At 39.4% G+C, this 20602-nt stretch overlaps 1 pseudogene; it reads left to right on the top strand.

Annotated features, from left to right (window-relative positions):
• Nucleotides 1-3504: 3504 nt before the first annotated feature.
• On the top strand, nt 3505-4426 carry LOC130863813 (olfactory receptor 1361-like; annotated as a pseudogene).
• The last annotated feature ends 16176 nt before the right edge of the window (nt 4427-20602 follow it).

Consider the following 20602-nt stretch of genomic DNA (forward strand, 5'->3'; position numbering starts at 1 on the left):
TTTCCATTACTTTTATATTTTCTAATTTGGTGGAGTACAGGTTTTGAAAGTATGCCCTTATGATCCTCTGAATTCCCTTGGTGCCTGTTATTATTTCCCCCCTTTCAATTCTGATTTTGTTAATTTGGATATTCTCTCTTGATCTTTTAATTAGTTTGCATAGGGCCTTGTCTAGCTTGCTGATTTTCTCAAAGAACTAATTATTTGTTTCATTGATTCTTCGTATTGTTTTCCTTCAGGCCTCATTTTGATAATTTCATCTACTCCTCTCTTGGGTATGACTGCTTCTTTTTGTTTTAAAGATTTCAGGTGGGATGTCATGTTTCTAGTATGAAGACTTTTCAATTTTTTTATGTAGGCTCTTAATACTGTGAATTTTCCTCAGCACTACCTTCATTGTGTTCCATAACTTTGGGTATGCCATGTACCCATTTTTATTGAATTTGAGAAAGTCTTAGATTTCTTTCTTTAATTCTGTCTCGATTTATTGTTTTTATTCTGTAGAGAGTCACTCAGTTCCCATGAGTTTGTAGGCTTTGTCTGTTTCTGTTGTTGATGATATCCAGCTTTAACCTGCGGTTGCCTGATCTGATGCAAGAAGTTATTTCCATTTTCTTGTATATATTGAAACTTGCTTTGTGTCTTCTTTAAAAATAATATTTTATTGTAAAATACATGTGTGTATACACATGCATGGGTGTCAGTGCCTGCAGAGGCCAGAAGAGTGTGTTCGATATAGAGTCATAGGTGTTGTGAGTCATCTGACATGGATGCTGGGAGCTGAACTCAGTTCTTCAGGAAAATCAGCAACTGTCCTCAAGTGTTTTATCCTCAAGTGTAGCTCCAAACATTCTTTCCTTTTGTTGTATTACATAGAAAGACAACCTCATTGTTGGTAATCAGTTGATGAACAAGAACATTTTTCTTTCTTTACTGCTAGTAGTAGAGTTTAATCTATTGCATTTGCATGATGGACTCCTTCGTAAATCTCCATTGTTCACCCAATCTTCATATAAAAGAAAGAGCAAAAACATAAATAAGAAGAAAATGCAGTAAAGCAGAAATACTGCTGAGGTATAAAAAGACGGGGAATCACAAAGAATGGAAGAAAGAAAGAAACAAAGAAAGAAAGAAACAAAAATAAACAGGATAAATTGGGACAAAGTGTTGGAGCAGTCTCTCTGTCAGCTTATTCTTAGTAGTGCACAATACATTTTTCTCTACACTTTTAAGATATCCTTTCATATACCTGGTGGGTTTGCAAGACTATTTTTTTCCTTTGGAACAGAATAATGTTTTTCTTATTCTGATTCTCCTTGACAAGGTCATATGGAGACAACTTCCAGACTGACATCTTATTCTGAAGATCAGTAACACTCCTTACAATAGGCATGTATTCATTCACTATTTAGCTGAAGAGAGAAAATTTATATATCACAGAAATTGGAAAATCCCTTCAGACAATGTCAACCTAAGCACCAGGTCACCTTTGTCTATATATTTAAGAAGAGATAGGATAATAAAAGGTAAAGTATTAAATAGTAGTTTAATGGTGGAGAAGAAGATAAAATTATAACATAGTCTTGAAGCTCTGGTAATATTTGACTAAAGAAAAAGAATTATCAGGTGAGAGATAACAAGAATGCATGATGTCAGGAATGACAGTTAGTGAAAGTATGGGTTTCCAGCCAGAACAATACTGCCTTGCCAGGGGTGGAACAGGTAGACAGAGGCACAGTAGAGTATATGTACTTAATAGGAAAGATTTTTTCCTATTATTTGAGCAAAAGAAAGTTGAGGCAAAAATAGAAAGTATATAATTCTGCAGCTTGAGTTATACTAATCAGAGTACAATGAGTGTAGTCAGCTGTACTGTTGATGGAATAAGCTTTGAGTGAGTTGATGAGAAAATATCCAGTTAAGGTAAGAAAAGAAAAGGTGAGCAAGGGGCTGCAACGAGGAAAATTTTGTGGAGAACAATGTTATAACACTGTTTAGATATGAAGGAATGGAGGAGAGAGATTCACCTATGCTTTCAAGTCATGGTAGCAACACAATGCCTGGAGGAAAGGTGTTTCTTTTCTGAAACAGTAAAATAAAATGAACCACAAAAGAGGACAGTGGAGTGCCTCCTTCTGCTTCTAATTTCTGTTGGTCAATTTATCCATTTATTGATATTTGTTTCTTTTATGACAAGCACTTTGAAGAGGAAAATCAGATTCTGCTCTGCTCTATCATAACATACCTCATTTTCTTGTGAAGAAGACAATTACTAACCTAAAACCTTACTAAATATCCAAATAAAATATACATGGTCACTTCCTCCATATCACAATTGTGGTAATTTGTGGAGGTTCAAGGTAGATCTGCCAATCAAAGAAGCATAAGGAGACATCCCAGGAAAGACACTGAGATCGTAAGGATGAGCTCTAAGGGTTGAAACCATATGTTCTCTCTCAGAGTCACGTAAAAGCTCAGTGAGGAACTGAGAGGGTGGAAACTAAGTCTTACTGTGATAAAGCTTTTGGCTGTCTTTTGGATTAGGCAAACACAATGATTGGACACTAGTGTCTTAAGAAGAGCATCCAGAAATCTCTCTTTCTCTCTCTTCCCGCCTCCCCCCACTTCCCACATCTTGGTGTCTCTTTCTCTCTCTTCCAGCCCCTCTCACACACACACTTACCACATCTTGATGTGTTGCTGTCTGTTCTCTCAGACTCCACCAAAATGGGTTCTTCTATCTTTTACTTCACCTGTGATTCAAAATAAATCTTTTTTGTTACTTAATTTGTAACATTATGGTAGCAACAGAAACTTATCAAGACAGAAAATAGGTACCAAGAGTTGTGACTGTTGCTGATAGAATTGATAAGATATCCCCAAATCAAAAATACTTAGAGCCTTAGAAGTCATAAAAAGACTTAATTATACAGTCTCATAAAAAATATAGTTACCCTGGTAACCGTTTGTATGCAAATAAGCTATATGCTTTTGTTTTGTGAAGAAACTGTGAACAACACATTAGATGAGACAACAATGGTCACAGCAAGTCACTCAGTAAAACAGCAGTACTCTCCCTAGTCGGCTGGAGCTGCAAACAGAGTGATGACTCTGTGGATGGGCAGGAGAATTTATTGAAATCCCACTGTGTGTAAAGCACTAAGTACTAAGATGCAAACTCTGCCTTTAAAGGAATCATAATTAAAAAGATTCACAGGAAAGTATTCTGTCATGTAAGACAAAGTTTAAATAGGATAGCTTTTGCCTAGAGAATTCCAGGAAGCCACTGCCCATCAACAAATTATCTTTATATCTTTCTAGGGAGCTATTTTTTTAATGAACTCTAAGTCATGTCCCTCCCTTTGCTATTCTAGTTTCCATTGTTCAATTGGTGCTGTGAAGGAAACACATTGTCAAGGGACCAGGTCTGGATTGACGCCTATTCTTGCCTGCAGTGAGTGAATTGTTTTCACACCAATTTCTTCTTGAAACACAAGACTCTGAATGAACTGCCGTCAGGCTCCAGGCTTTGTCCTTTTAGGAGTTTCCAGAGACCAAGAGAAATGGCTGCCCCTCTTTAGCATCTTCCTAGCTCTCTACTTGCTGGGCCTTCTGGGGAACTTGCTACTTCTGTTAGCTATTGGTGCCAATGATCACCTCCACACTTCTATGTATTTCTTCCTCAGTCAGCTCTCCCTTGTGGATCTTTGTTTCATTACTACTACAACCCCGAAAACGCTGGAGGTTTTGTGGACTGGAGATGGATCGAACTCATTCTCTGGATGTCTGACTCAGTTGTACTTCTTTGCTGTTTTTGCAGACATGGATAACCTACTTCTGGCAGTCATGGCTGTTGACCGCTATGTTGCTATCTGCCACCCACTGCACTACCCACTCCTAATGACGTCTTGCAGATGTGGGGTTCTGGCCACTGGGTGTCTGGCTCATTGTGTGTCTCTGGCCCATACATTGTTGCTCCCCAGCTATCTTTTCAAAACAACCAAGAGATTCCTCATTTTTTCTGTGATTTTGGTCCTCTCTTACAGCTTTCTTGCTCTAATACACACCTCAATGAAACCCTGATAGTGACTTTGGCTATCATCTTAGGACTTAGTGCACTTCTCTGCATTATGGGTTCTTATGGTTGTATTTTCTTTGCTGTGGCTAGGGTGCCATCAGCACAGGGGAAAAGGAAAGCCCTGGCCACATGCAGTTCCCACTCTCTATGGTCTTCCTCTTCTACAGCACAGTTTTTGCCACATACCTGAAGCTTCCATCTAGTTTTCACTCATCCCGGGCGGTGGTTGCTGCTGTCATGTATACCCCGGTAACTCCCACCCTGAATCCCTTCATTTATAGTCTGAGAAATAAGGATGTTAAGAGTTCATTGAGAAAGATCCTAAATGTGGAAAAGTATCAGGATTAAGGATGGTCACTCAGGAAGAATCACACCCCACATCACTACTACATATGCAAAATGAATCAGTTAACATTGTAGCTCGTGGGAGAATTATATAATTGTTATGGCTAATCTTCAGTGTTAATTTGACTGGATTTGGAATCACCTGGAACACACATATTTAGGCATGTCTGTGAGGGTGTCTCTAGAGAGAATTCACAGAGGAGAGAAGATCCATCCTGAATGTGGGTGCCACCATCTGTTCTATAAGATGGTCCTGGACTGATTACAAGGAGCAAAAGAAGAAAACCTACTTTACTGTCACTCTTCACTGTTGACTACAGATGCAATGCGACCTGCCACCCCATCCTCCTGCTGCCAGCCCTTCCACATCCCCATGTACTGTATTCTTCATAGCATGAACAAAATGAAACTTTGTCCTTAAATTGCTTCTGTCAGGTGGTTTGTCCCAGCAACAAGAGAAGTAATAAACACAACAATCTGTTGGAAATAACACATGTTGTGTTCTCTAGTTTTTGTCTTCTTACACTCATTTTCCTGAAGTATGACTATGCATCGCAATCACCACAGTCATCTCATAATTTTAGAATTTCTACTAGGGGTTTAGTAACAACAGCTCCCTGATATCCTTATAGGCCTTATAGTCTCTCTTGTTCAGAAGATCAAGTGAATTTAAGTATTTCTGTTTTTCTCTAATATCCTTCCTCCAATTGAAACTGGATGCCACTGACAAATCATGTTAAAGGGAGTTGTAGAGTTCACAGAAGTTAAATCACACGTAAGAGGTCAGGAAATTGGTGAGGCTGGCAATAATCTAGGTCAACAGAAAGAGGTTGAGAAAGGATATCACTTTATTCTCTTTTATTGGAGAATATATCCCAGGTTTCTTTTTAAAATAATTTATCATTGCTGCCATATGTATGCATACACACACATGATATGTGTAAAGTAAGATGTAGCATTTTTTGGGAAAGTAAATTGCAAATTTCATCATCAAGTCTACATGCTCAAACCCAAATACACACAATAGAAAAGGACCTTTCAATTTCACTCTATAATAATAAGAAATGAGCATTGTTCTAGTTTTTTCTGTATTGGTGTTTTGTTTCCATAGTTTTCTTTTCATTAATCATTAGTAGCAGTGCTCTATATATTAACAGGCTACAGTGTGACAATTTAGTACATGTCTGTACTGAGTAATGCTTTAATTGGTGCACTCTTTATGGTGTGTTCAATAAACAATTCATAGTAGTTCACATAGTCTTTTAAACCAATTTGGAAATTGTTGAACTAACTGTTATTGTTCCCTTGGGCATAATCCAGGAAGCTTTTCAATCAAGGCATTTAAAGTCCAATAGAAAATCTTCACTATTCCCCTTAGGTCACATTTCACTTGTTTTGCAGTAGAGAAACCGCTTAGTGCCTGATGCACTTCCTGGTTCCTCAAGGTATAGATGACAGGGTTGAAGATTTGAGTGACCACTGTGTAGAGCAGGGCAACAACCTTGGAGAGGACCTGGGAATGGACAGCAGAGGGCGCAATGTACAAGACCATGAGTGTTCCATAGAATGTGGACACCACAGCCAGGTGAGAGGAGCATGTGCTTCTCTGCTCCTTCAGCCAATAGCCTGTAAGATAACAGCCCACTTGGGCATAGTCTGTGTATCATGTAAATGTTTAGTGCCTGTGGAGACTAGAAGAGGGTTTTAATCCTCTGCAATTGGAGTTATAGATGTTTGTGAGATGCTGCATTAGTACTGCTAATCAAAACCAATGTTGATGAAGATGTGAGGCCTATTGCTGCCGCATGGAACTATAAAAGTCTGACTGGGTTTCAAGGCAACTATCTAGTTTGGCAGCAGTCCAGGAAGAATCTATTATGTTTAGAAAAAAAAAAACATTGTTTCTAGCAATGCTCTGTTTATAATCCCTTTAAGGTGACCTGATTTACCACAATTTAAATTTCAATTTTTCCTCAAACCCCTGGAAATCACCTCTTATCCAAGTATCATCATGGTCACTACAAAATACCACAGTGCATTATGTGAAATGAAGAGGGAAAGAAGGAGGTAGGGAGGAAAAGAGAGAGAGAGAGAGAGAGAGAGAGAGAGAGAGAGAGAGAGAGAGAGAGAGAACATGCAGGAGAAGAGAGCAGAATTCTGAAACTTCTCACATCATGCACCAGACAAAGAAAATATGGAAGCAGGAAAGTCCTATGCATGGCTTTGGCTAACAGAAAAAAGGAAACATTTTCAAATCCATGGCACAGTGTTCAATTCTGCAGAACATAATTTTAAGATGGAAGGTCTGCAATCTGATCAGTAAATGCACTGGAAAGGGGGCCTCTGTTCCTCTAGCGTGTTCATTGGTACTCTGGTGGGGAATCTTCAAAGAGGTCTTGCAGTCCAACCTTTTGGTCACCATGAGAAGCCCTGGAGTTTTTTATAGGCTCTAAAGTCCTCCCTTTGCACTGGTGATCACAGTAAGAATCCCCGGAGTCAATGCAGATACAAGAAACTGACTTGTATACAGATTCATTAACACAGTTGGCAAGCTTGACTGAACTGCAGGGGAAACAGTTCTGGAAGGTAGAGAAAACAAAGATGGCATTAAAACAAAAATATTGTAGGCTGCCATTTTGTCTTGTTGACTGTGTCCTTTGCTTTACAGAAGCTTTTCAGTTTTAGGAGGTCCCATTGATTAATTGTTTCTCAATGTCTGTGCTGCTGGGGTTATATTCAGGAAGTGGTCTCGTGTGCCAATGCGTTTAAGAGTACTTCCCACTTTCTCTCCTATAAGGTTCAATATGGCTGGCTTTATGTTGAGGTCTTTGATTCAACTGCTTTTGGGTATGTATATGAAGGATGCTCAATCGTGCCACAAGGGTATGTGCTCAACTATGTTCATAGCAGCATTGTTTGTCATAGCCAGAACCTAGAAACAACCTAAATGCCCCTCAACCAAAGAATGGATAAGGAAAATGTGGTACATTTACACAATGGGGTACTACACAGCAGAAAAGAATAATGACATCTTGAATTTTGCAGGAAAATGAACAGAACTAGAAAACTCATTTTGAGTGAAGTAACCCAGATACAGAAAGACAATAATCACATGTACTTACTCATAAGTAGTTTTTAAAAATAAAGAAAAAAAAAACAGTCCACAAATCAAAATCTCAGAGAACTTAGACAACAATGAGGACCCTAAGAGAGATATACATGGGAAGTAGAAAAAGACAAATTCTCCTGAGAAAATTGGGAGCATGGGGATCTTGGGGGAGGGTTTAAGGGGAGAGGAGAGGCAGGGAGGGGATCAGAGAAAAATGGAGAGCTCAGTAAAATTCAATGAAAAAATGACAAAAGATAAAAAATAAACAAAAATATTGACATAAATTCTGATGAATCTAAAGTTGATTTTAGTGATGTTTGATAAATTTACACAAAATATATTACTACTCCACTTACAGTCAGAAATGATATTAATCATAACGTCAATTCAAAATGAATTTATTAGAAGGCTTGCAGTGTTTCAATAGGCCCACTTGCCACTTTTCCCAAGTGTCTATATAAATACCAGTCCTCACAGGGAAGTTAGCCAAACACTTAGGTTGCTCAGTCTTCTGTGTCTGATGGAAAATGCTCAAATGAAGAACTCAGTTTAAAGACCATCATTTTAATTTGCAGCATAGTACTCTAAGTTTCATGACATTTTTTGGGGGGGTGGTTTCGAGACAGGGTTTCTCTGTGGTTTTGGAGCCTATCCTGGAACTAGCTCTTGTAGATGGCTGGTCTTGAACTCACAGAGATCCGCCTGCCTCTGTCTCCCATTTCATGACTTTTTGCATTCACCAATTGTTAGATTTCTCAAGGAATGCGATGGTACCACCTCATCTTTGATATTATTACCACTATTTTCTTTCATAATTGGCAAAGCATTTTACCAAATTTTTATTTTTAACAACCGTGAAACTGTTTGACTGGAACAAAAGGAAAAGGAGTAAATTAATACTTATGGGAAAAGAAATTTGGACAGAATGAATCCTTGGAGAGAGGACCCCAAGATATGAATGCCCAAGACACTGCTGGGAAACTATGAGAGGATTCACCCTGATTTCTGCTGTCAGAATAAAGAGAGTGTGCTGAGAGTAATGCTGCATTTATAGATAAGTTCTCATTTCCACTCTAAAGTGTGAAGAGCAGCTTAGACTAATGGGCACATGTAATATTGCTGAGAGTAATGCTGCATTTATAAATAAGTTCTCATTTCCACTCTAAAGTGTGAAGAGCAGCTTAGACTAATGGGCACATGTAATATTGGCAGAAATTTTCTTTTGTTTCCCTCCTCTTTCTATTTCTCCCTCTTTCCCTCCCCCTCTCTCTCCCCCTTCTCCCCTCACTCCCTTCCTTTTGTCATATAGCCAAAGCTTGTCTGAAAATCACTATGTAGCCCAGGTGAACTCTTTGAACTTTTGATCTTCTACTTTCTGAGATATTGGCTTATGGGGAATGTGCCTTCACATGGACTATTAGAACCATTTTATTTCTGAGAAAAGGAAGTTTAGACCACAGCATTGGGTGAGTAGGGGTAACCTGGGCCTAGAGTTGGCTACAGTTTGTGAAAATTATAGCATAAACTGAGTAGGTTCACCTTACAAGTCACTATCTGGAAGTCTTTTATTTTCCTAATTTGTTTATAATTTTTTTTGGCATGGACATGTGCCAGGGGAAGGGTAGGTTGTATGATCAAACATATAATATGTTGTAAATATATGTGTGACTTTAGTGCATCTCGTGGTAGAAGTGGGCATATGTGTGCATGTAATGATGAGAGAGGAGATAAGGGGAAGGGTGAGAGAAAAGACTTAGAGGATTAATCTCTTAGTTTCTGTTAATATCAGTGCACTTCAGAAAAGCAGGTTGTATTTCAGTGTTGTTAACAAGTTAGGCTGTATTTGGTGTTAAATAAGCACACAAATCTGTAGGGGTGTTTTCAATGGAAGAGGGGTAGTTCTATTTCAGGAAAAAATGAAAATAATTTGTGAACTATAGTAGGATATACTTCTTACATTATTTCATGTGTATAAACCCAAGTCCTTGACCATGTGTGTAGTGATATTTCATTTGTATTTTAATAAGTAAAGCTTGCCTGAAGACCAGAGAACAAAACAGCCACACTAGTCAGTCACATAGGTCAGGCAGTGGTATCACACAGCTTTAATTCCGAAGCCACACTAGTTAGTCATGGAGGCTACGCAGTAGTGGTGCATGCCTTTAATCCCAGCACTGGAGAGGAATATAAGACAGGAGGAGACTGGAACTTACTTTTTAAGTCTGAAGATTTCATAGAGGTAAGAGCTCTCTAGTGACTTGTCTGCTTTGCTTTTCCGATCTGCAGGCTGAACCCCAAAATTTGTCTCTGGGCTTTTATTAATCGTGCTACACACATAGGTCAGTTAGTATGTCCTCTGCTCTGTTCATGATACTTGAAATTCCCCACTATCAACATTTATATTTAGAACACTTCTCTTATATATGTGTTCGTGGCAGGCATCTCCTTGCTGTCTGTGTTGAAATTTTCATACTGCTTCTGATGCTGACTAATCCAGACAGGCCATGCCAGACAACAAAATTCCAGAACATCTGCCCCCCCCCTTGCTAAAGCCATTTACTGAATCCAGGACACAAATCTCTCATGTTCTGGTGTGTTGTTTTCACAAACTCTGATGTTAAGTTTAGCACCACAGTTAGGGGAATCTTGTTGGTAAAGTGTAGATAAAACTGTTATAAAAGGAAAATATGACCTCATGAGGTTTGTCAGCGAACACTGAGTATGTAATATTAAGCCATTAGTTAACCCGGTAAATGCACAGAGGACAGGTAAAATGTTAGATATTGTTTTGGATGCTAGGGTTACAGTAGTGAAGAAAGAGAGGATAGTTTTGTTTCTTTCTAGAACTTGCATTTAAGTTGAAGTTGTTAAGAAACATTCTATTGATACCAACAGATCAGGGAAGGGTAACAATTTGTGTATGTGTATGTGTGTTCACACGAGGTAGTTGTGAAAACACCGTTTAAGATGAAGACCTGGAGGAGATGAGGGAATTATCCATGCAGATTTATCAGATGTAAGAATATTCACGCCAGTAGAGAACTGGTGCAGACTTGGAGGTTGAGACAAGAAGTTCAAGAGCAGACAAGTAGAGAGGGGACGGTGGTGCAGGGTCGCCTAGGTCACCACAGAGAGTTTGACATGAATGGAAATAATATCATTCTAAGTCTCCATATGTATTTTATATTTAGTAGTAAATACATTAAGAACATTGTTTATTCCAATAGTCACTTATGACAGCAATTAGTGGCTAAAAAGATTTACTAATTTAATTTTGTATGGTGGAGGAATTACAAAAATTCGAAAGAATGTATTATAATTAAGAAAATCTCCAATGATATTACTCTGTGATGAAGGAGACAAACATGAATCTATACTTATAAGAATAACTGACTGTAGAATTTGTGAAATTTCTACTTTATGCCTTTTGGTTTGTTGCTCTTGAGAGAAAGAGGTGTGCAGAAATAATCTCTATTTCATAGACTGCAAAATATAGACCATGACTCACTTCAAATCTCACTGTTTTCAAATGGATAAGTGAGCTAAAACTTGTGTATCCTCAGCCCACTTTTCTATCTTACCATTCTAGTCAGGTACAATTTCCCCTTCCTGTTTTAAAACAATTGCTTTTATTTATATTTTGAATAATTTTTAATATTTAACAAAATAAAAAAATGTTCTAAGAGGCATGCATTCCCTATACCTTTGTCCACTCGCCCTCCAGGCCATTCCCCAAAGATCACGATGGTTAATAATTTTTTTTGTCCATTGGCCCTCCAGGCCTTTCTCCTGATATCACGATGGTTAATGATTTCTTCTGGTATGTTCAGAGGGACTGACTACCCACAAAGGAAAATTCAGTGAGAAATATCAGCACCTTGATCACCTTGTACTGAATCTTGATTTTTTGTCAATCAGCAAATCATCCTGAAATTCAGAATGTATGTCCCTATGTGTGCATCTGTATGCATATATGTACAGATGTACACACTTATATTTTATTAGTTTATCTGGTAGTTAAGATTTACTTTTGAGCATATTCATATACATATATGTATCTAAATTCTACATGCTATTTCCTTTTACAAATGTAATAATTTCATCATAGTTTTGGGTATTTAATAGAATCTTTTCATTTACTTGTGTTTAAAATGGTCACGTGAACATAATGGTATGGTATATAATTTTCAACTTGTTGAGAGACATGTACAAGTAAAGTTTAATAATTGTGCATTTGATTAAAAATTCAATTCTGGCAGAATTGAAAATTTATCTTCATTTAAATAGTACAAAATTTCACCGTGACAAATTCCTATTTAAGTATTTTCAAAAATACAATTTGTTTGTAAATACTTTGATGTCAAACTACAGTCCTAACTGTAATCTTTGTAACATGCAGTTATGACTTTAAATAATGCAGAAATGCTGTGTTCCTGTACTCCATTCTTCAAGAGGTAACAAATTGTAACAGAGGATTACAGCCAGGTTATTGAGCTGCTGCAGTTCATCCGTCCAGTGATCAACCATCTTTCCTTGCACTCATCCATTCTGTGTTTGTGTCTACTCCTTCATAATCTCATTGTGTGTCCCCACAGCTAGCACTGCACTGAAAATACAGAATAGTGTCTTCACCACGGGGACCAGTCCGTATTCTTTTTATGTTCGTGGCTATACATCTGCCCCTTCATACACCACATTCTACCAAGCTGGGAACTACTTATCTGTTCTCAGTTTCTAGATAATACCTACTTAAAAGCATGCTAAATAAGCACAAAGCCTGAGTGTAAAACCTCTTGGTTTTACAGATTCATGGGGATTTCATTGAATTTTTCATTTCTTTTTTGCAATTGTTTTTGTTTTTCAAAGACAGGGTTTTATTATGCAGCCCACACTGGACTGGGACTTATGGCAGGTCCCCTTCCTGCTTCAGTCTCTCAAGTGCTAGGATGGCAAATATGAGACACTGCATCCAGTTTGTTCATTCCTGTTGTTGCAGAATTGTTTTCTCTGGCATATAAAATTCGCTTTGCTATTCACTGATTGAAGGACTTCTTTTCTACTCTGAATTCCTGGTTTTAATAAATGAATATTCTATAAACAATGTGTAAGATTTTATGTGAATATATTTTACATTTTCATTTATTTATTTACTTTTAACAGTCTTTTCTCATTCCACGCAGCCATCCCAGGTCCCACTTCCTCCCCATCCCACTCACCCTTTCCCCCACCCCACCCTTCCCCCAACACCCTGCCTTGCACTCTCCAGAAAGGGCAAGGCTCTTCATGGGGAGTCAACAAAGCCTGACACATCACTTAGGGGCACGACCAAGGCCCCCTCCCCATATCTAGGCTGAGCATTTATTTTCCTGAGGAAAAAGCTAAAGTTTTGAAGGACTACAGCGCAGCTGTGGCTGTAAATTCTTTTTTTTTACATGACACTGTGTTTGTTGATACTTGATTGATTTGTTTTCTATTTTCTTAACATTGATCATATCTGCAAACAGACTGTCTTTTAAGTTGGTAACATATCTTATGGCATTAGTTTTCACAGTCTTTTAAAATAAGTTTTATCTTTGTTGATTTTTCTGCTATACATTTTTATTGTAAAATTCATGCTATTTTTATTATTTATGCCTTATTTTCTTCAGGTTCAAGTTTCAAAAAACTATTTGAATAGTTCAGCTTTCTGAAATAAAAACAAACAAAATAAACAAAAAACCCTCCAAACTTTAAAAAAGACTCAGTCTATGCTTGACTTAGTAAATGTTTAATGTGCCCTAGTGATATCATGACTTCTTTTACTTTTCAGTTCAGTGTTTTACATGTGTTAAATGAATGTGGAAGCTGTGTGGTTCAGCTCTTCATATCCTCAGATACTTTATGGCTGGTTATTTAATCAATTGTATAGAAAGGTGCGGCGAACTCCCTGACCAGCAGGAAAGGACGACCACCAGACGAGGATTCTTCCCAAATCACGCTTTATTGGAGCCTCTTGGTTGAAGGGAGAGCGGAAGCGAGGGGCTCCGAGCGCCAAACGGCAGCTGCTTATATAGGGGGTAAGGGAAGGAGTCGTGCCTGGATTGGCCGATGCACGCCTGCCGATGCTCCTGGCCACAGGATTGGCCCTAAGCACATCATCATCACTGCACATACGAGAGGCACGGTTCCACTGCATTGCCTAAATGGAGCTGTCCAGCAAGCGAGGCTGGGGCCAAGCGCCATCTTGTAATGGCGGCCACTCGAATCGGCTCCCAGCAGCAAGGCATGTTAGGGCATCTGATTGTGTATTTGACTACCATTCTTTTAGATTTAAAGCTATTTACTAGGAGTTTGTATTGTATTCTGATTTTCTGGGCACTAATTATCAGAGACTCTTCCCGTGGGTAGTGGTGGAAAGTGGGCCATACTCTTTCCTCAATGCCTCAACTCTGTCCAAGGGCTCCACATTCTGTTGAGCCTGTGCGGTTGATTTCTTTCTCAAATGGTAGTTTCCCTCGTTCTTAAACTACTCCGCCCTTCCCTTCACCGTCAGTGTTCATGTTGTACTTTGTCTTCCTCCTGCTAGCTCCCCTTCTCTCAAGATAATCTCATTGAAGATGGGGTGTTGTGATACTGCTGGAATTGCTTAGTATTTAAAGATTTTCTGAGCTATGCTCAGAGCCCTGTGGCTGTGCTGCAATCCTATGATACAGATTGCCTTACTTTTCCTTACATGATATTTGAGGTTTGTGTGCTCCCCCTTCCTCTCCTACCTATAATTTCTGTCACCTGGTCCCTTTCTATTTCTTTCTCCCTCCCTCTTTTGAAACATGCTCTCACATTGTAGCCCAGATTGGCCTCAAACTCACAATCTTCCTTTTAACTCACTGAAGATTTAGGTGGTCAGGGAGGATGTAGACACCCCTTGTCAGTGTTTGAGTTTCAGGAGAAGTGGGGGAAATTCCCACTAGGCTGTGTCTGTAGGATTATCAGAACCTAAATCAGAAGATAAACAATTACTCTCTTAGTCTTTGTGCTTCAACAGGTCTAAACCTTGATTCTCATGCTGTGTGGAAAGTTATGGTTAGATCCTGCAAAAAGTGTCCTTATCTATATCTGGTTTGCTTCTCTTATTAGTCAGAAACAATTTTAGAGGTTTGGAAGTTATCATATATACTGATTTCTAACTTTGTTGTAAGTAAATGAGCCCTGACTCCCAAATGCTCTTCACAGCAGCTCACCCTAGGTTCCTCCATAAAGTCAGCTTGCTTTTCACTTAGTCCCTAAGAGTAATAGTTTAAATTAAGAAAATAAAACACATTGCTTTCCGTATATTTTCCCTTAGTGATGGAGAATGCCACTTCGGGGAATGGTTTCCTCTTGCTTGGTCTGACCAGTGCCCATGAGCTGCAGCCCATCTTTTTTATGATGTTCATAACGATTTACTTGCTGGATTTGGCTGGAAATGGAGTGATATTAATGATCATCACTTTGGAGAGAAGACTCCACTCCCCTATGTACTTCTTTCTAGGAAACCTTTCCTGCCTGGATATTTGTTACTCTTCGGTGACTCTCCCCAAGGTTCTCATCAACCTCCTTTCCAGGCACAGAACCATATCTTTCCTCGGCTGCATCGCCCAGTTACACTTCTTCCACTTTTAGGTATCCACCTCCAGGAAGTTCTTGTTATTGGTGTTTTTATTTCTTTTTGTTTTATGAGATGTTAGGGGGGACACAGGGGCATGCAAGACAAATGACATCAAGTCACAAGACAGCACAGAAGGCTTACGAGGAGGTGTCTATCAAGGCAGCATGTGATATACAAGAGTATGTGTCCTTCCCCACAGACACATAAACCGGTAATGGGTGCTTAGGTAGAGGGAGGTGCTTCTTCAGAGATGTAGCCACTCATACGTTATTCACACTCTTGTAGGCAGGCCTTTATAAATGCTCCTATCAGTAACACTAATTAAACTTCTTTGGTTTGCCAAATTAGATTTTGGTGGAATAAGTTCTTTGGTCTGTTATTAGTACCTTATCTCAAGAGAACAAGTATTCATTTTTTTCTCATCATTCCAGGAAGTTAATGCAGCATGCAAAGATGAGTTTGAGAGGATATGTTGTATTAGTATAGATTAATTTAAATTATCTTATTATAATTTAATTAACAAGTAAAATTGTATATATTTCTTATGTGTAGCATGATGTTTTTATGTAAATGCACAGTGGAATGATTAAGAAAACTGACTAATATGTACATGACTTTGTGCCTTAGCAATACTACCAAGCTATAAATAATTTTTGATTAGTACATTTAATATCTATTCTCTTAGAAACTTTAAAGTATACAATTAATTGTTATAAGACTAGAGTTACTCTGTTGTACAAAATATCTCCCAAGTCTGCCATTTAATAAAATCTCTTCTTACCAATATCTCTCCAATGCATTACCTCCCCTGCCTTGGCCCCTGTCCATATTCTGGGTTCTAGTTCCTGAACAAATTGGGCACAGTGGAAGAGTCTTTCACCCATCATCTCAGCATCTCCTCCACCAATGCTCTGGTCACATACACCCTGCCAGGATCCTTATCCTAAGTTGAAGGTAATTCCATCTTTGTCATCACATTTTCATCATTTTAATGTATTTTTTACTCTTCTTACCCTTTTTAACGTTCTGGATTTGGTCTGGTCACAGAAGCCATAAAGCTTGTCTTTGAAATGCATAGACCATGCCATCGTTTTTATTATCTCAACTGTTCATAAGCAGTTCCTGGAATCAACGTCACCAGTTGTCGTCTGGAAGACCGAAGAGTTTCCTATGCTGTTCCCAAAGTCTTGCCAACCTTTTCTTTCTGTTTTAATTGCATTCTCATCTGTGAAACTGGAGGGACCCTTGCAAAAATAGCCACATATATTCTGTTTGTTTAAAACTGCCTCACCACACTAATCATCCTCTGGTCTGTTTTAGATCTACAAGACCAGCTGCGCCTCTCATCCATTCTCAGTGACTGCTCATCAGTCCTAGATCCTGTATCCTTCTAGAACATGATGAGATCCTCCCCTGAGGGCACTGATCCACTCTCAGTGACTGCTTACCAACCCTAGATCCTGTATCCTTCTAGAACATACTGAGATCCTCTCCTGAGGGCACTGATCCACTATCAGTGACTGCTCACCAACCCTAGATCATGTATCCTTCTAGAATATGCTGATATCCTCCCCTGACGGCACTGATCCACTCTCAGTGACTGCTCATCAGTCCTAAATCCTGTATCCTTCTAGAATATGCTGATATCCTCCCCTGAGGGCACTGATCCACTCTCAGTGACTGCTCATCAGTCCTAGATCCTGTATCCTTCTAGAACATGCTGAGATCCACCCCTGAGGTCACCGATCCACTATCAGTGACTGCTCACCAACCCTAGATCCTGTATCCCTCTAGAACACGCTGAGATCCTCCCCTGAGGGCACTGAAGGATCCCCTTGTGTTGTAATAAGAGCGGCGGAGCTGCGTCCCCGGCACCCAGCTGCCCGCATGGCTAGCTTATGCCCCGAAATAATTACACGGAAACTGTATTCTTTTAATCACTGCCTGGCCCATTAGCTACAGCCTCTTATTGGCTAGCTCCTACATATTGATCTAACCCATTTCTCATATTCTGTGTAGTACCACGAGCTGGCTTACCAGGAAAGATCTTAACCTGTGTCTGTCTGGAGTGGGAGAATCATGGCGACTCACTGACTTGGCTTCTTTCTCCCAGCATTCTCTTCTGTCTACTCCACCCACCTAAGGGTTGGCCAATCAAATGGGCCAAGGCAGTTTCTTTATTAGTTAACCAATGACCTTCCTCCATCATTTCCCCTTTTTCTGTTTAAACAAAAAAAAGAAGGCTTTAACTTTAACAGCAAAATTACATATAACAAAACAGTTATCAAGTAAAAATTACAGTTACAATATTTATATCTATTTTATCTTTTATCATAACTAAGGAAAACTATAACTATAACTAACCATTCTTCAACTCCATCAAAGACTCCAGAAGATATAATATTACCTAAGCAAACAAGAAATCCAAAACTCTAGAAATGACAGAGACATCTCACTGCCTGGACAGTCACCCTAAGTTCTTTTGTACCGTTGGGGCATCCATCTTCAGCCTTCAGGCCCATAGTATTCAACAGACATTTTCATCAAGCAGGAAATTCCAAAGACAGTTCAGTCACTTTTTGCTGTGTCCTGCAGAATGTCTCGCAGACTCTTTTATGAGTCAGGAACCCCGAAAATCCATCTCACCTTTAGGCAAGTTCAGCAGTCCTCTCTCTGAGGGTTCTCTGTGTCCAGTTTATGCAACAGTACAGGCAAGAGCAGTTTCTTGCCCAAATAGCTATCAAACTCCATAAGGAGCCTCTTCGATGCCCATCTTCCTCTTGAAGTAGATTGGTGCTGTCAGGAGCAGATGTGTCTCATTTTCATAAAAAGCCCTAAGTTATTAAAACATTAAATGCCATATTCTGCAGTCTTTGAAAGATATGAAGAATGCCTATCTAGCTGAAATATATCTATGCACATCTAGAAAATCTAACTAACATGACTAAAAGCTTGACAATTATCGATGATTATCCATTAACAACCTATATACATTACATTTTTAAATGAACTATACAATCACAATACCTTAATCAAGATTAGAAATATGCATATACATATAACAAAATTGACCTTCAAATCCACACCAATGCAAATTATTTATATCTATATCATATCCCCCTTTAAATGTAAAAGAACATTTATAAACCATATTTGGGAACATGGGCACAGTTTTTCTCTCCAAACTGCTTCCTGCTGAATGGGGGCGCTGTTATTCAGATCTTTCATGGTGTAACCTGTGTGTCAGGGTCATCTCGGTTGGCAGTTGAGTGAAGTAATTTTCTGAAGGTGTTCACAGCAACCTTTCAGGAGGGCGTGGTCTATCATACCATATTGGGATAGACGCAATCCACAGAGTCTCATCCTCTGTGAAAACAAAAGAAGACCCTCTCCAAAGCATCATATCCTTAGACCCATATTCTGAAATCATAATACCCTTGTATCCATTCTGGTTTAGCTTGGCAGCCCATATAATGAAATGTCTCTCTGCACTTAGCTCCTTTACAGTCAAAAATTTTAAAGAAAACACAATAATACAAAGAATCCAGACTCTCTGTGAATTTTCCATTTTTACGTGGCTTATTTTTCTTTATTTCTTTTAATCTATAACTATCTGTACTGTCTCTTTAAAGACATTACCCTTTTTTTAAGACATTAACTTTATTCTTTATATATATTTTCTTTTCTCTCTCTCAAGCCTACGTACATTAATCCAACAGTGTCTGAATCAGTTCTATTGTAAATCTGTAATTTTTTTTACTATCCAGGAGCATTTCTTAAAATGTTAAGCACTTCTTAAAAACTTAAATTGCACCATGTACAGATAATACAGTACCGCCTGTGTGTGTCCTGCCCAGTCGAAACCTTAACTGCGCTGTTATTATGGTAATTATGGTAGTTCCTGCCTGAGACCAGCACAGTTCAGCATGGCGGAGTTGAGCCGCTCCTGTCTCAGAGCCATTTGGTGCCCCTGAGCCACACACAGTTCCAGGCACACAGCAGTCCACATTGCCATCAAGCAAGCCATAGCACTTTACTCCAAAAGATCCATTCAAAAGCTCTGTCTCCAGCAGGAGCCAAACAGAGATCGCAATGGCGGCACAGCCCAGAAAGCTGGCATTTTAAAACAGCCAGTTTTTTCCTGTTGCTGAGTCAGGACAATTTCTTTGTGGCACGCAACCCACAAACAGCAAAAATCTGTCTTAAATTCTCTCTGTGTCCTTTTAAAGCCCTCTCAGGTTTTACGTGGAGTTCATTAGCACGTTGGGTGCCACTCTGTTGTAATAAGAGCAGCGGAGCTGCGTCCCCGGCACCCAGCCGCCCGCATGGCTAGCTTATGCCCCAAAATAATTACACGGAAACTGTATTCTTTTAATCACTGCCTGGCCCATTAGCTACAGCCTCTTATTGGCTAGCTCCTACATATTGATCTAACCCATTTCTAATATTCTGTGTAGCACCACAAGCTGGCTTACCAGGAAAGATCTTAACCTGCGTCTGTCTGGAGTGGGAGAATCATGGCTACTCACTGACTCGGCTTCTTTCTCCCAGCATTCTCTTCTGTCTACTCCACCCACCTAAGGGTTGGCCAATCAAATGGGCCAAGGCAGTTTCTTTATTAGTTAACCAATGACCTTCCTCCATCACCCTTGCTTTGAAAAAATGTCCTGAAGACACTCATAACTATTTTTTACATTTTCTTTATACTTGTCCTCACAGCCAACCTCCCCAATGAAGTGTACACTGAGAACTCTAGTAAAACAGCCATCTTCCCTGCACCCACACTTACATTCTGGATATCCTTCCCGGTAACATTTGTCACCCCAGAATGTGATTGCCAGCCTCATTTATTACTCCATAGTGTGTATCATGTGCCTCTTCCCACTACAACACATGCCCCACAAGACTAGTACACAGGCTTGGTATCTCAGTTCTTTGTTTTATCCTATATGTTAAAATTTTATGTCATGTAGACAATCTTCAAGGAATGTCATCTGGATCAGTGATCACTATAGAGACACTCCCACTCCTGCAGGCACGATCTTTCCTGATCGTGACTTAGGCCAGCCCTACTCTGTGACCCCTGCAGCACAAGAGCCGCACCCTGAGCTCAGAGACACATGAGCTTCCTCAGAAGTGTGGCTCTCTTTCTCTTCCTTCTGTCCTTTCTAAAGTTCATGCATAACTTCTTACTTCAAAATGTTTAACCCATCTCGGCACTTAGGAGGTTGAGGCAGGAGGACTGGGAGTGCAAGGCCAGCCTGAGGCACATTGTGAGTCTCTGTCTCAGAATGGCTGGGAGCATATTGCACAGTAGGGCATTGGCTAGCACAAGTGGTGGTAGAATAAAGATGCTTGACCTATTGGCCTGTTATCTGGCTTTACATCCACCTAAAAATTTAAACTAGCCAGGAGATGGTGGCGTGTGTCTTTAATCCCAGCA

Source organism: Chionomys nivalis, chromosome 21 (assembly GCF_950005125.1).
Source record: "Chionomys nivalis chromosome 21, mChiNiv1.1, whole genome shotgun sequence".
NCBI classification, from domain to species: Eukaryota; Metazoa; Chordata; class Mammalia; order Rodentia; family Cricetidae; genus Chionomys; species Chionomys nivalis.